General features: G+C 48.6%; 1 protein-coding gene across 3 annotated transcripts in view; it reads left to right on the forward strand.

Annotated features, from left to right (window-relative positions):
* The first annotated feature begins 8,341 nt into the window (after positions 1 to 8,341).
* Positions 8,342 to 13,863, forward strand: part of LZTS1 (leucine zipper tumor suppressor 1) — a 49,717-nt gene continuing 44,195 nt past the window's right edge. For 2 of the 3 annotated variants that reach the window (XR_005020435.1, XM_036856695.1), the window contains exon 1: positions 8,342 to 8,543. The gene's annotated coding sequence lies outside the window, so the exon portion shown is untranslated. Of the gene's footprint in view, positions 8,549 to 13,863 lie in introns of all 3 variants that reach the window. The other variant, XM_036856696.1, reaches the window with a different exon arrangement.

Raw genomic sequence — 13,863 nt, forward strand, 5'->3', positions numbered from 1 at the left:
CCCAAGTCTCCAACTCCAGTCTGTAGACTCAAAATGCTGTTCTCTTTTCCACTTCACCATGCTGAATGGCCTTCAGGCCAAATCATGAGGGCATTTCTAATTGGAAGAAATAGGGTAGAAAAGGCCCTGGGTTTCTGATGGGGGGAGGGGAGGTGGCACAGAGAACAACAGCAGCTGAAGGGTTTGCCTGTAGGATGGATGCTGGGCTGGGCACCGCACAAGTGTTGACGCGTTACACCCTCACGGCAGCACTGTGAGGCAGGTGTGGTACTAGGGAACCTCAAGCAAACTGAGGCTCCTTCACAGGCACAATTAGTCCAAGATTACCAGGAGCCTCTTCCCACCAAAGTGCTCTCTTGGTAGCTGCAACCGTCCTTCTTTGTTGCTCCCAGCAACCTTAGGTAAACAGGGTCGGAAAATGCCAGAAGCAACCTCAGACCTGGTTGTACCTGGTACAACCACCTGCTACCTTCCCTTCTCTGTCCCCCTCCTCTCCTCTTCTATTTTTGCAGCTGGTGAGATGGAGGCCTTCTCAATCAGTCTGGTAACAAAAGCAGAAGAAATGGTCAACGTGTAAGAAATACAGTCAGTCTGGGAACAAAGGCAAAATATAGGGTCAACACCTAGAGAATTTTATACACAAAGTGAAGGGAGTAAAGTCAATACCAGAAGACGTGAGGGAAGAATGGCAGTGCTAACTGAGGAGTGGGGTGACCTGGAAGATTTAATTAGAAAGCCAGGTAGGCCAGCAGGAGCCCAAGCCCAGGGCAGGTCCCAGCTGACCGGTCTTGATCTCACCAACTCTGAGGGGACAGCGTCAGCCTTTTCAGTCTAGGACTCCCAGAGCCGCTTCCTCAGAAACAACTGAGTAAATGTGTAAATTCCATTTCAGCACACAGGGTCTCAAAAGCCTCTCTGCTATTTTTTTCTCCCCCCCTGGGGGGAGGAAATGAGCGTGCCAACATTCTCCATAGGGGAGCTAAATGATTTCCCAGAAGTCATGGTCTCATATGCTCTACTTGCTTAAATGAGTTTAGGGCTACAAGCAAATGTGGGCTAGACAGGGCCCATTTACCAAAGGCCTCCCTCAGAACTGACAAAGGTCATGCCAACTTCTTTGTCTGCGTGTCATTCCTCAGCCCTGGGGAGGAATTAGCCCAAAGCCAATTAGTCCATTATTCACCACCCACATGCAGCAGCAGGCTGAGTGTTATGAGGGAGATAGAAAACTAAGAGGTGGTCCCTGCCCTTATTTAGTCATTAAATATTTGTGCAGGGCCTATCATGGGCCAAGCATGGAGCTGACCACTTAAAAATCTAGTAGGAAAATGAGATGCATTCACCTGAAACAATAAAGCACAAGTTACAAAGTGCACAATGGAGGAAAGAAGATCAGGACACGGATGTGGCATGATTCAATAGGACTTCGGTGGGGTGGGAGTAGGGGATGAAGGAGGGCTGGGTCAGAGCTTGGGGAGGGCCTTGAAAGACACTTCCATTCTGGCTAGAAGGAAGACAAGGGCACGGAGGCGGACGTGGCCTTGATGGAGGTGAGGAGGCCATGTGGAAATGAGGAGACATACCTGTTGGAAAGAGGGAGAAAAAGGGATACACAGGTAAGGAAGAGGCACACTGTAGAAATGCTAAGAAAGAAGTTGAAACTTGATGGTGGACGGGAAACTACTTTATCTCCTGTGCTTACAGTGGTTCTGGAAGGCTCCAATTCATTGTGGGGGTTCTCTAGCCTTGGGTAGAGCTGAGATGCATCAACTCTACAGAGATGGCCGGGAAGAGTAGAGAGAGCAAAGGCTTTGGATGGAACTGCATTTCAGTCCTTTGTCTTCCACTTACTAGTGGTGGGATTTGGGGCAAATTACTTAACCACTCTGAGCTGCAATTTTTTCACTTGGAAAATAGAAATAATGATTTCTACAATTAAGTAGATAAATATCTAATACTAAATATCTAATACTGTAGATAAAATGTCCAGCAAAGTTGAGGTACGTAACAGACAAGCAATGATTGTTAGTTCTCTCAATAGCTTCCCCCTTCTCCCTTGAAGAGATATAGGTATATCCCAATATCTATTCCACTTCTAACCCTTTGGTCAAAGCCAGTCAAAGTAATCTCGTTGAGTTTGCCAATGATTGCTTGCCGATGTGGCTAAGCCTGTCCAGTGTCAGCAGAGAGCCTTCCAGGAAAGGTTTTCTTGATCCTAGGAAAGAGATGCAGAAACAAAGGTCCTTTAATCCTCAGAGCATTGCTGGTTTTGGGTGTGACAACTGGACTGATAGATCCAGCCTGTAGTCCTGAAGCAATCGTCCTGAGGGCAAAGCCCTTACTCTGAGGATAGCAAACCGGGAGATGGAGAGACATGATCTCTGATGACATTGTGAAGCCACGGTATGAACTAACCAGGGAGCTGATCACTTCATTTATTCATTCATGAGATTTTCTTCCTATTGTTTAAACCAGTTTGATTCAAGCTTTTCTATTACTTTTAAGTGGAAACATCTGCCTGTTTCACAGTTTTAGACAAACTAGTCCAAACCCTGGAAGAGATAGATTGCATAACAGGTGATAGCCCAGAACCTTTCAGAGCAAGGTTGTTGAATTAGAAACAGCCTATGGCGTCCTATTGAAAATGGTATTGGGTTGGGCGGAATCAAATCAGAACACTTCCTTCTTGTTTTTCCATAATCTAGTTTAACCCTGCATTTACATTGAAAGGTTTGCTAAACAGTTATCTTATGAGCCTTGTCAGCTGGTGGCTGAACAAAGCTTATTCGCACTGGAAGCTAGTTAGTGCCTCTTGAGTCCTTTGCATTAGCTAAGGTGGCTGGTTTACTATTCTCTGCTCAGGGGAATGCTGCCTGCCTGTGGTCTACACTGCCCAAACCAAAGCACATCACGTACTGTATCAGTCACGTGGTTGCTTAGGCAGGTACAGGACCCATGCCTTAAGACCTTGGCGTCCCAGTGAGGCTGGGCCAACTTCCTATCTTGGTCTTTGACTCTTTTTTCCTTTCAGTGAAAGAGTGGGGTGGACATACTTCTTAAAGTAACTTGAGCATCTTAGTGGAGTTGAGTCATCCCGGGATAGGCATTCTGAGGTCAGCAAGTTCTCCCCAGGGCATCAAGGAGTGTTTGTTCTGTCTACAACTTCCGTGGTCTCCTGAACCTGAACATAGGCTAAGTACTCAGAATGAAGTTATAGATAATAATGCCACCGATGATAATGATGGTGATAATGATCACTAAACAATTTCTGAAAGTCATGAAGTACTTTCTAGGAAAGGAGAAACACTACTTGCATTTTATCTAATTTGTTTTCTTAACACCCAGAGAAGTCAAGGAAGAGATGTCCCTCCCAAAGCAAAGGAGTTTAGTGATATCCAGAGATAAGAGATGCAAGGTGCCCAGGGACATACAGGTAAGAAACGTAAATTCTGGTTATAAGAGTTTAACCTCCAGGGCAACTGTTTTCTACCCTGGAGGGAGACAGGATACTGGTTAGGCATCCTCTAAGATCAGGAAGCACTGGCTTGGCCTACACGAAAACCAGCCTTCCTCTACCTTCCTGGGGTAGCTGAAGATAGAAGTAGTGGCAGCCTGTTGATTCTTTAAAGCTTTTCTCAATTCTCTAGCATTATAATATATTCTTGCCTACTTTTGGAGATTACCCAGCCTCAGTTAAATATAGTCAGCCTTTCTTACCTCCCAACCCAAGGCCCTGAATTTTTAGACTTGAAATAATATTAAACAATTATTTAACATTTTTTACTTTTCTTACCAACTTTGACATCAGTACTTCTTTTTTTTTTTTTTTTAATATTTCCAAATCTTTGCCAACACTTGTCACTTGTTATTTTTCTTTCTTTATTTATTTATTTATTTTTGGCTGTGTTGGGTCTTCGGTTCGTGCGAGGGCTTTCTCTAGTTGCGGCAAGTGGGGGCCACTCTTCATCGCGGTGCGCGGGCCTTTCACTATCACGGCCCCTCCCGTTGCGGGGCACAGGCTCCAGACGCGCAGGCTCAGTAGTTGTGGCTCACGGGCCCAGCTGCTCCGTGGCATGTGGGATCTTCCCAGACCAGGGCTCGAACCCGTGTTCCCTGCATTAGCAGGCAGATTCTCAACCACTGCGCCACCAGGGAAGCCCGACGTCAGTAATTCTTTTCATATTTGTGTCACTGCCACAAGACAGATAGGGCAAATGTTATTATGCCCATTTCACTGATGAGCAAACTGAATCTCAAAAAGGTTGTGACAAGACCACAAGTTTGAAGAAGTGGGAATAGATGTGAATCTTTTGTATATGAGTTCATTCCTCTCTCTGCAACATCATCCTGCCTTCCACCATGGAATTTATTTAAGTACTTTCTGAGTGCTTGCTGTGTACCAACAATGTGCTGGGGATTCAATATTGAACAAAAAAGATGTTGGTCTTTGAACAAGAAACTTACAGAAGAGTTGAAGACAAACAAAAAGTCAGGCAATTATTTAAATTGTGATAGGAGAAAGTACATTGAGGGACTTCCCTGGTGGCAAAGTGGTTAAGAATCCGCCTGCCAATGCAGGGGACACAGGTTCGATCCCTGGTCCAGAAGATCCCACGTGCCACGGAGCAACTAAAAGTCCGCGTGCTACAACTACTGAAGCCTGCACGCCCTAGAGCCCGTGCTCTGCAACAAAGAGTAGCCCCTGCTCGCTGCAACTAGAGAAAGCCCGAGCGCAGCAACAAAGACCCAACACAGCCAAAAAAAAAAAAAAAAAGTACACTGAAAAAAGCAGAGGTGTTTCTAGATCAGACAAGCTGCTGGGTTAACTGGTCCATGGGCTTGGTCTTCTGTGGCCGATCTGAGGTCCTAGAGATGAATAACAGAATGATAAGCTAGAACAGTAAGCTACTTGGACCTCAGGTAATGAGCAGGTGAAGATGGCAGGGAATTTTTTTTTTTTAACATCTTTATTGGAGTATAATTGCTTTACAATGGTGTGTTAGTTTCTGCTTTATAACAAAGTGAATCAGTTATACATATACATATGTTCCCATATCTCTTCCCGGCAGGGAATTTTTTATAAGAACATACTTTGTGACCCAGCTTTCTAGACTCAGCTCAGGCAAGGGAGAGCCTGCGTGATGCAGAGGGCCAAATGGAATACCCAGGGCCTAGAAGGGCAGCACTCTTTCACTAGACAAAGAAAGAGGAGCCACAATGAGAATCCCACCAGTGGTTTTAGGGGCAGACACGCCCAGGCATTGCATTACCATACCCAACAGCTGAATCAGGAAGCTAATTGTGGCCTTGTACTTCTGGAGTCCACATTCCTGAGGCTCTTGTGACCACACACACACACACACACACACACACGCTGTACCATCACAGCTCTCCTCTCCCATTCTGCTTCCTTACTTCCACTCCCACTGTCCATATACCCCACTTTATCTCTGAAGCAGCCCCTGCACAGGGTGTTTCTATTCTTCCATACTGTTTCTGGATTCCACCCCTCACACACACACCAAAACTCTGCCCAGACCCTTTGCCTTACTCATTCCTTCTAAGAGGGCTGTGTGTCAAACCCTAGAATGTCTGCCTAGAATGTCTCTGACAGAACCACAGTACATCAGTGCTAGAGGAGGACCCTTAAAGAGTTTCATCCAAACTGTCCACTTTGCAGGTGAGGAAACTGAGGCCGAGCCGGGGACATGGCTTGTCCAAAAGCATTTACATAGTCAGTGGTAAGGCCAGAACCAGGAGCAGGCCTCCAGAATCCTTCTGCCCCTTTCATGGAACTCCACATCTGAAGACACAAAAATTAGTTTGATCGAAGTCTGAAGACCCCTGGGTCCCTTACTCTGCCTTCCAAGAATCTACCCTTTCTTGAAGGTGCTGAGATGTTTGATCTATATTAACCCATTCAGCGAATATTACTGAGAAACTCTCATGTGTGGAGGTACCACATCTATCCCTGGAGGCAGATGTAGAATCCAGTACCTGACCCCAGATAGCTCAAGCTCCAGGGAATGCCAGCCCTATAGCCACAACCACCACGCAAGCAAGCACACATATGCTGTGTGGATGGATGTGGCACAAGAGGCATGGATGGAGCTTTAGAGAAAGGAGCCGTCATTCTACCGGGGATGATCAGAGAAGGTGTGAGTAAGGATTGCATTTTAGGTCTCAAATTTTCACAAACAGAGAACGGCTTTTCGAAGGAGGGATGAGTGTACACAAAGGTGGGGAAGAAGTGCTGTTCAGAGAAGGCTGAGTAGCCTTGGGGTTGACACAGAGAAAGTGTAGGATTACTTGTAATAGCTACCATGTGTATGTATTGGGTTGGCCAAAAAGTTCGTGCGGGTTTTTGTAAGCTCTTTTGGGGGAAACGAACGAACTTTTTGGCCAACCCAATACTTACTAGGGATTCTCGTTTAATCCTCACAACAGATCTATAAACACGAAATTCATTTATTCAGCAAATATTTACTGAGTGCCTACTATGTGCCAACCAAGTTCTGGGTGTTGGGGATACATGTGTGGACAAAACGAACCAAGTGTCTCGGCCATGAACAGAAGAGAAAGTCCCTGCCCTCAGGGAGTTTACATTCTGGGAATTGTTACCCCCATTTTGTAAAGGAAAAAAACTGACATATAAGGAAGTTAAGGCACTGGCTCAGGGTCATACAGTTGATAAGTAGCAGAGCCTGTTTGACCTCTTAAACCTCATGGATTGCTGCCTCCCAGGAAGCCTGGAATTGAGAGATGGAGTCTTCACAGTCAAGAACTGGAGATAGTGAGGATCCCCTAGAGCAGTGGTCCCCAACCTTTTTGGCACCAGGGACCGGTTTCGTGGAAGATAATTTTTCCATGGACAGGGGCTGGCGGGGGGATGGCTCAGGTGGTAATACGAGCGATGGGGAGCAGCAGATGAAACTTTGCCCCTTTGCACACCACTCACCTGCTGTGTGTTCCGGTTCCTAACAGGCCTAAAAAGTTCGTTCATTTTTTCCCAAAAGCTTACAGAAAAACCCGAGCAAACTTTTTGGCCAACTCAATACATACACATGGTAGCTATTACAAGTAATACTACAATTTCTATGTGTCAACCCCAAGGCTACTCAGCCTCCTCTGAACAGCACTTCTTCCCCACCTTTGTGTACACTCATCCCTCATTCAAAAAGCTGTTCTCTTTTTGTCAAAATCTGAGACCTAAAATGCAATCCTTACTCACACCTTCTCTGATCATCCCAGGTAGAATGATGGCTCCTTTTTTTAAAGCTCCATCCATGCCTCTTGTGCCACATCCATCCACACAGCATATGTGTGCTGCCCTGGGGGTTGGGGACCGCTGCCCTGGAGGGTTTGAGTGGAGGGGTGGCAGAAACAAAATGGTGTACTTCCCTTCAGGCTGTCTTCCCCCATTCTAGTTATAATCAGAAGTCAGCCACCTCAGTCTTCCCCCGTCTGACACTCCCTGGGCAGAGCCATGCCTGGTTTTAACGGATTAGCCTTAGTGCACCCTCAGGACCCGAACCTCATGCAGCACCTGGAACCCCACTTAACTGGCCCTTTGTCCAACCAAAGCTTGTAAGGTTAGGTTCCCTCCTAGCTCAAATGCTAGAAGTTGAAAGCGAGGGTGGTAGAGAAAATGATAGCGTTAGAAAGTTACTGCGTAAGATTACTATCTATAAACAGGCCTCAGCTTTCACCTGAAACTCAGTCCCTGGGAGGGAGCTGGAAACCTTTGCCTTTGAATTGTCTTCGGAGTGGGAGTGCCAGTGGTCTAGGCTCCAATCTGCAATCCAGGCACGGTGAACCAATGCCCCTCACTAGGCTGCTGGTGCCATCTTTGAAGCTAGAAGTCCAGCCTTTTTGCAGGGTTTGGGGGTTGGAGTGGGGAGATGGTGCTAGGAAAATGAAACTTGTAAGAAGAAGGGGTGATAAAAAGAAGGGGGTGAAAAAGAAGGGGGGAAATAAGAAGAAAAGGACAAAAAGAAGGAATGGGGAAAGAGAAAGAGGGGGAGGAAAAAGACTGAGCAGACGGGTCTGCCCACAGGGATGTGCTGAAGCTGAGATCGGAGAGTTGGGGGAGCCGGGACCCCGCGCGGGAGGCGGATGCAGGCGAGCCGGAGAGAGCAACCCCAGCTGTCAGCTGGGAACAAAGGCCGCCGAGCCGCAAGGACGAGCCGCCGGCAGCGCCTGGCCAATGAGCGGTGCCGGCGCGGGCCCCGCCCAGCCCAGCCCCGGCCCGCCCTGGCCAATGAGCGGCGCCGACCCCGCCCCGGCCCGCCCGGCCCGCCCTGCCCTCCCGCCAGCCCGCGGCTCCGGGACCCGCGCGGAGGCCGGCGCGCCGGGAGCGGGCGGGCGCCGGGAGGGCGGCGAGGCCGAAAGTTTCTCTGCCCGCCTAGTCCAGCTAGCCGGAGCCGCGAACAGCCGCGGTACCCGCCCGGCCCGGCAGCTCTGGGAGAAGAAAGACGGGAGCGCATCGCAAAACGCACTGAAAAAAAAACAAAACCTGAAGTCAGCCCCAGGCGCAGGGGCAGGTAAGGTGCGGTGGACAAGGGTCTCGCTCCCTCCAGAGGAGGGTGTACGGCCCCGACAGGGCGCCCCAGCTCCGGGGAAACTGCGCTCCCCGCGGCGTGCCAGCGCGTCCGTCGGTCTTTGTCTGTCTGTGCCGGCGTCTGTCCAGGTGTCTTTGTCTCCGCATGTAACTGTCAGGGTCTCCCCTCTGTCTGGGCGCGTGCGGCGGGTCTGGTACCAGCCCGGAAGAAAGGAGGGTGCGTCCGTCCTTCCGTCTTTGTCTCCGTCTCCTGCAGACGGGGTTTATCTACTCCAAGCCCAGAATCTGATCTGGGGGGGGCATAGGTGTTGGGTGACACCGATGTCCAGAGATGAGGAAGCTGGAGGTGTGCGTGAGGGTCTGACAGCTGGGGCCTGGCCACTGAACTTCGCTGTCTGGAACTTTGGAGGTGGGCCGTGTCTGCACTGGTGGTGGGAACACGGATGCAGTTAGAGGTTTGGATTGTTTCACTGAAGGAATAGGTCACAGGGGATGAGGTGGATAGAGCGGAGGTGATGAACCTGGCCCGCTGGAGCAATTCAGCCAAAGCAACACACACACACACAGTCTCACACCTACACACACACCACATTCATTTCTTTCTCTCACCCACCGCAGGCAGCCAGCCCCTCACCCTCTCCCCACCCCTACACACACACACACACACACACACACACACACACACACACACCCTTCCACATGCTTATCTCCAGCCTTTAGAGCACACAACTCAGCAGCAACAGGACCAAAACACCAAGGGCTTTCCCCTTCCTCCTGCAGGTGGAAAGGACTAAACTGAAAGACATGAGCATTTTGCTTGCCCATGGGTGTGTCATGCCTAGGAAAGTGCTGCAGACTCTTTAGCTTCAGGGTCCTCGATTTCCCAGGAACAAGGAGTACTTAGGGCGCTGAGCGTCTGAAGTTTCTGGGTCCTTCCATTCCATCCACATCCTCTCGCTGCCACCAGCCCCTCTGCTCTGGTCTTGGGTGCTGGCAAGTTTGAGGAGGTACCAAGCTCTGCAGAGCCCTTGGGAGGAAGTGCAGCCTAATCATGGGGGCTGAGATGCCCAGCCACAGAGAGATGAGCTTCTTCCTGCACCAGAGACCCAGCAAAAGAGCCTGTAGGTAGGGGCAAGAGAGCGTTTGTAACCTGAGCTTCCTCTAAGTTCAAAAACAATTTTCCCTGGACACGCTGAGGAACATACAGGTGTTGGAAGTATATGTATATATGTACGCACATGAAGATGGGTATCTGAGACAGCATTTACGGGAAGGAAGGCTGTTTGCGTTCAAGGGTGGAAGAGAGCACGGTCTGTAGGTGAAGTCTGTGGACAGAAGCGTACACACTAATCAGGTGTGGGGTTTACACCTTGTACTTATCCAGCGCCTTTCTTCTTGAGGTGTTTTCTGCACAGCAGCATAGATGTTATCTCATTTGGTATCTCCTTTACTCTCGTGACATAACTACCAGGTGAGCATGAAGCACGGCTGACTCTCTGTGTTCTGCCAGTGAAGAAAGTGAGGGCCCAGAGCAGCAGGGCTTTCCCGAGGTCCACAGCTAATGGGAGCAAAGTCAGGCGTAGCAAGTGGACTCCCCAGGCACAAAGGGCTCAGCTGGGTAGATGTGAACGTGGGACACTCGCTCTGCCGGCAATTAGAAGAAACTCAGGTGGAGAAAGAAGGGTGTCTCTTTGAAGGTATCAGCGTGTGAGCCAGAAGGAGGATGGGACATTTGAGATGGTGGGGTTTTTTTTAATTAACATTTATGGCAGCCTCTGCGATTCACAAGGTAGAACCTGTTTGAATAGTTGAGCTTGTGCGTCTGTCTGTCTGTAGGAGGAGCCCCTCGTCTGGTCTGCCTGTGTGTCCAGGTAGATGTGTGTCGGGCTGGCTGCCGTCAAAGGGGTGCCGCTGTGCACTGGAGGCTGGGGAGAGCCAGTGCACTGGGAGTGTGTGGGGGAAAGAGGTACCGTGCCATTTCGAGAAACCACGTGTCTGCCTGTATGGGGACAGAGGTGGATGGGCTCCAGCTATGGGAAAATGGCTTTCTACTCCCCAAAATGTATGTATATGCCTTTGCACTTTTTCCACATTCATTTAATAAATATTCATGGGGTGCCTACAAAATGCAAGGCTCTGGGGCAGAAAGTGAGTCTACAGAGACCAAGGAGGTGATGATGGCAAACCCGTGTTTATGCAGCTTACAGACTAGTGTAATGGGGACTATTTAGCAACACTTAATACCCCTCACTAAGTACCCTGTGTGTCCAGTACTTTTTTTTCATTATCTCCTTCAATGCTCAGCACAGCCCCACAGGGTATGTATGATTATTAGAGGAAGAGACTTAAATAACGTCGCCAGGATAGGAAATGGGGGAGCAAGGGTTTGCACTCAGCTCAGCCTTGCCCCTGACTCTTTCCACTTTCTTCTGCTACTTTTGAACATGTTTCTTCTGTGCAAAATATTCTTTCCCTGTTCCTCTACCTCCACCCAGCCAGCCCCTGCTTGCACTTCAGGTTTTAACCATAAGGATCGACTCCTCCAAGAACCTGTCCCCTCTTCTCTCCTTAAGTCTGGGTCACATGCCTTTCTCTGAGGTCCTACCGTCATTCCTTGCTCTCCTGGCATTTACCCACGGGCCCCTGAAGAGCCTCCAAAGTTCCTAGAGGCAGAGATCTTGTCGTGAATTCCCAGCTCAGAGTGGTGTTTGGGTGCTAGGAGGAATCCCTTAGGAAATGCATGTTTAATAAAGTAATGGGAGAGAAAAGAGCTGTCAGAGACTCTTGGTGAGAGCACTTTTCCTAGCAGCAGATTTCTGCCTGGGGACACTTTGCTGGCGTGACCTCTGACTTCCTGCTGCTATTATTGGGCCAACGCTTTCAGGGTCTCTGCCTAGACGGGGCTTCTCCATCCTGGTTCCTGCCTCCAATAGTTCGGGAGCCTAAAGAAAACCCAGCCTCCACCCACCCTGCCAACCTACGCACTCTATCTCCAGGTCCATCGACCGAGAAGTACAATTATACAAGTGGGAAGTGCTAGATGTGATGTAGATTTGGGGTTTTAAAATCCTGCACTTGGAATCCCAGGGGGCAGTGGTTCCAGGGCAATGGTGAGGCGTTTCTGGGATTTGGCCAACAAAAAAGTATCCAACTGCCTGAGGAATCTTTAGGAGATTTACATGGTGAAGTCTTTGAGTTTGCTTTTGAATAGATCTTTGTGCTGCTGCAGTTTGAAAACCACTGTTCTGAGATGGACATTCTCACGGCGCTGTTGGGAGTGTGAGTTGCTACCATGTTTGGGGAGGTCATCTGGCTTGTGATTTGCCCAAGGTCGCACGGTTCAGAGTCCGGTGACTCCCTTCCCGTGCCCTTTGCACCACCCCATGATTTCTCATATCAGGATTTCACATGCCTTCTCAGGGGTCCGTGACAATTTTCGTTTTCCTTTCAAAGATCATCGCTCAAGTTTGAAAAGCTCCGCATTTCACTCTTTACACTAAAGGTCTTAGCCATGCAAGGTGCCAGGGAGATGGGGGATAAACAAAATGGCTAAATAATAGTTTGAGACTAAAACTTGTGATGAGGATTGAAGAGGAACCAGCCCCCACGAATCAGTGACAAGTACATGGAAAACTGGATCATGGTAACTTTGAACACAGCAGCTGCTTCCCAGGAGGGGAGGTAAGCTAGAACTCTCCAGGGTGGAGATGGCCAGAACGGAACCTTGAAGTTGAACCTAAGGAAGGGATTTATACCTTCCCTTTAGAGAGGAAGCATAGCAGCAGCAAGGTCACGGCTCCCAGATGCAAACTGAGAACCAAGCAGATGGATCTCTCTCTCTCCAAGGGGAGCCCCAGAAGGGGCCCGTTACCTCCTTCTGCCCGCCTTGGCCAGCCACCCGGACCAGACAGAGCTGGGGAATGCAGGGTGGGTGGTCACTCACCTCTTATAACTGCCTCCAGCCGAACAAGTGTGCAGCTTGGCCATGGATGGCCCCCTCCCAGGGTCCAGAAAAGTGGGCAGGGATGTGTCAGCCAAAGTTAGGCAGGGGTGTAGTTGGGCTTCTAGCGGCCGATTGGCAAAGCTGCCTCTGTATATGCGATCTCCATCCTGCTTCTCTCACTTTCTTGCTTCCTGCCGGACACAGACTCCCACCAGACGGCCTAACCATCCCTAGGCTTCCTATTGTAGTGATTTTAGTCACGCTTTTTAATTTTAAAAGGAACATTATTATTATCAATATTATTAGTTACAACTCAGGTTTCTTCAACAATTTGACAGATGAGAAAATTGAGTGAGCCTGTCAGAGGTAAAGGGGTTTCACCCAAGACTTTAAGTGGAATGCTGGAATTTGAATCAGGCCATCCTGACTCCCCGTTGGGGCTGTAACCACCCAACCATTAGGCCTCATTAAATGGATTTAGGTTCAATGAATTGTTGACAAGTGTTTAAAGTGCAGAAGAAAAGAGATTCTTAAAATTACAAGAACTCGATTTCTTCCATAATTATTATAATTCAATTCAAGCTTGATGAGAGTCTTAGAGAGTTTTCTTCCCTTTTTCTGTGCCCCCCCCCCCCCCCCCCGCGCCACCTTCTTATCCCTAAGCACTTGTTAGGCATATAGGTTAAGCTCAGTAAATGATAAACTAGGAAAGTATCTGGCATAATGGGATCTCTACTTGAGACTTACTTTAAGGAATGAAATGTATCCTATGTCGGTTCTTTCTCTTTATAGCTAGCCAACTCATAAGGTTTAGTCCACGGCACAGTGAAATTATGCAAATTTTGTCTTCACAGAATCTGAATTAACGACATTTCATTAGAATAGCAAACTTTATTCCATAATCTAATTCAGTGTTTCCATCTTATCCATATGCAAATAAGTCCCAAACTAAAAAGGGATTAGCAGGCCCTTTGCTGGTAACGTAAGCAGTGTGGAAACCAGACTTGGGAGGTGATCACACATGGGGGCTGCCGCCCAGATGAGGACAGAATTGGATGGAGGGAAGGTGGCAAGAAGGTGCAGTGAGGATCATCGAAAGGAGGGTAGAAGAGACAGAGGACAGTGTGTGTGTGTGTGTGTGTGTGTGTGTGAGAGAGAGAGAGAGCGCACTAACAACTAAAACTAATTGTCCTATCAATCCAACAGAGAGGTGATTTTTCTTACTAAGTGACAGGCCAAATTGTTGTCTGAACAGATATGATGTGGGCTTCTTTCAGTGTCTGGAACGAAGGCAGTAAAGAGCTGCCCTCCCCAGATCGCCCGCAGATTTGCTTCCATGTCAGCTAATCACTGTGGGAGA

The sequence above is a fragment of the Balaenoptera musculus genome, chromosome 6 (genome assembly GCF_009873245.2).
Source record: "Balaenoptera musculus isolate JJ_BM4_2016_0621 chromosome 6, mBalMus1.pri.v3, whole genome shotgun sequence".
NCBI lineage: Eukaryota > Metazoa > Chordata > Mammalia > Artiodactyla > Balaenopteridae > Balaenoptera > Balaenoptera musculus.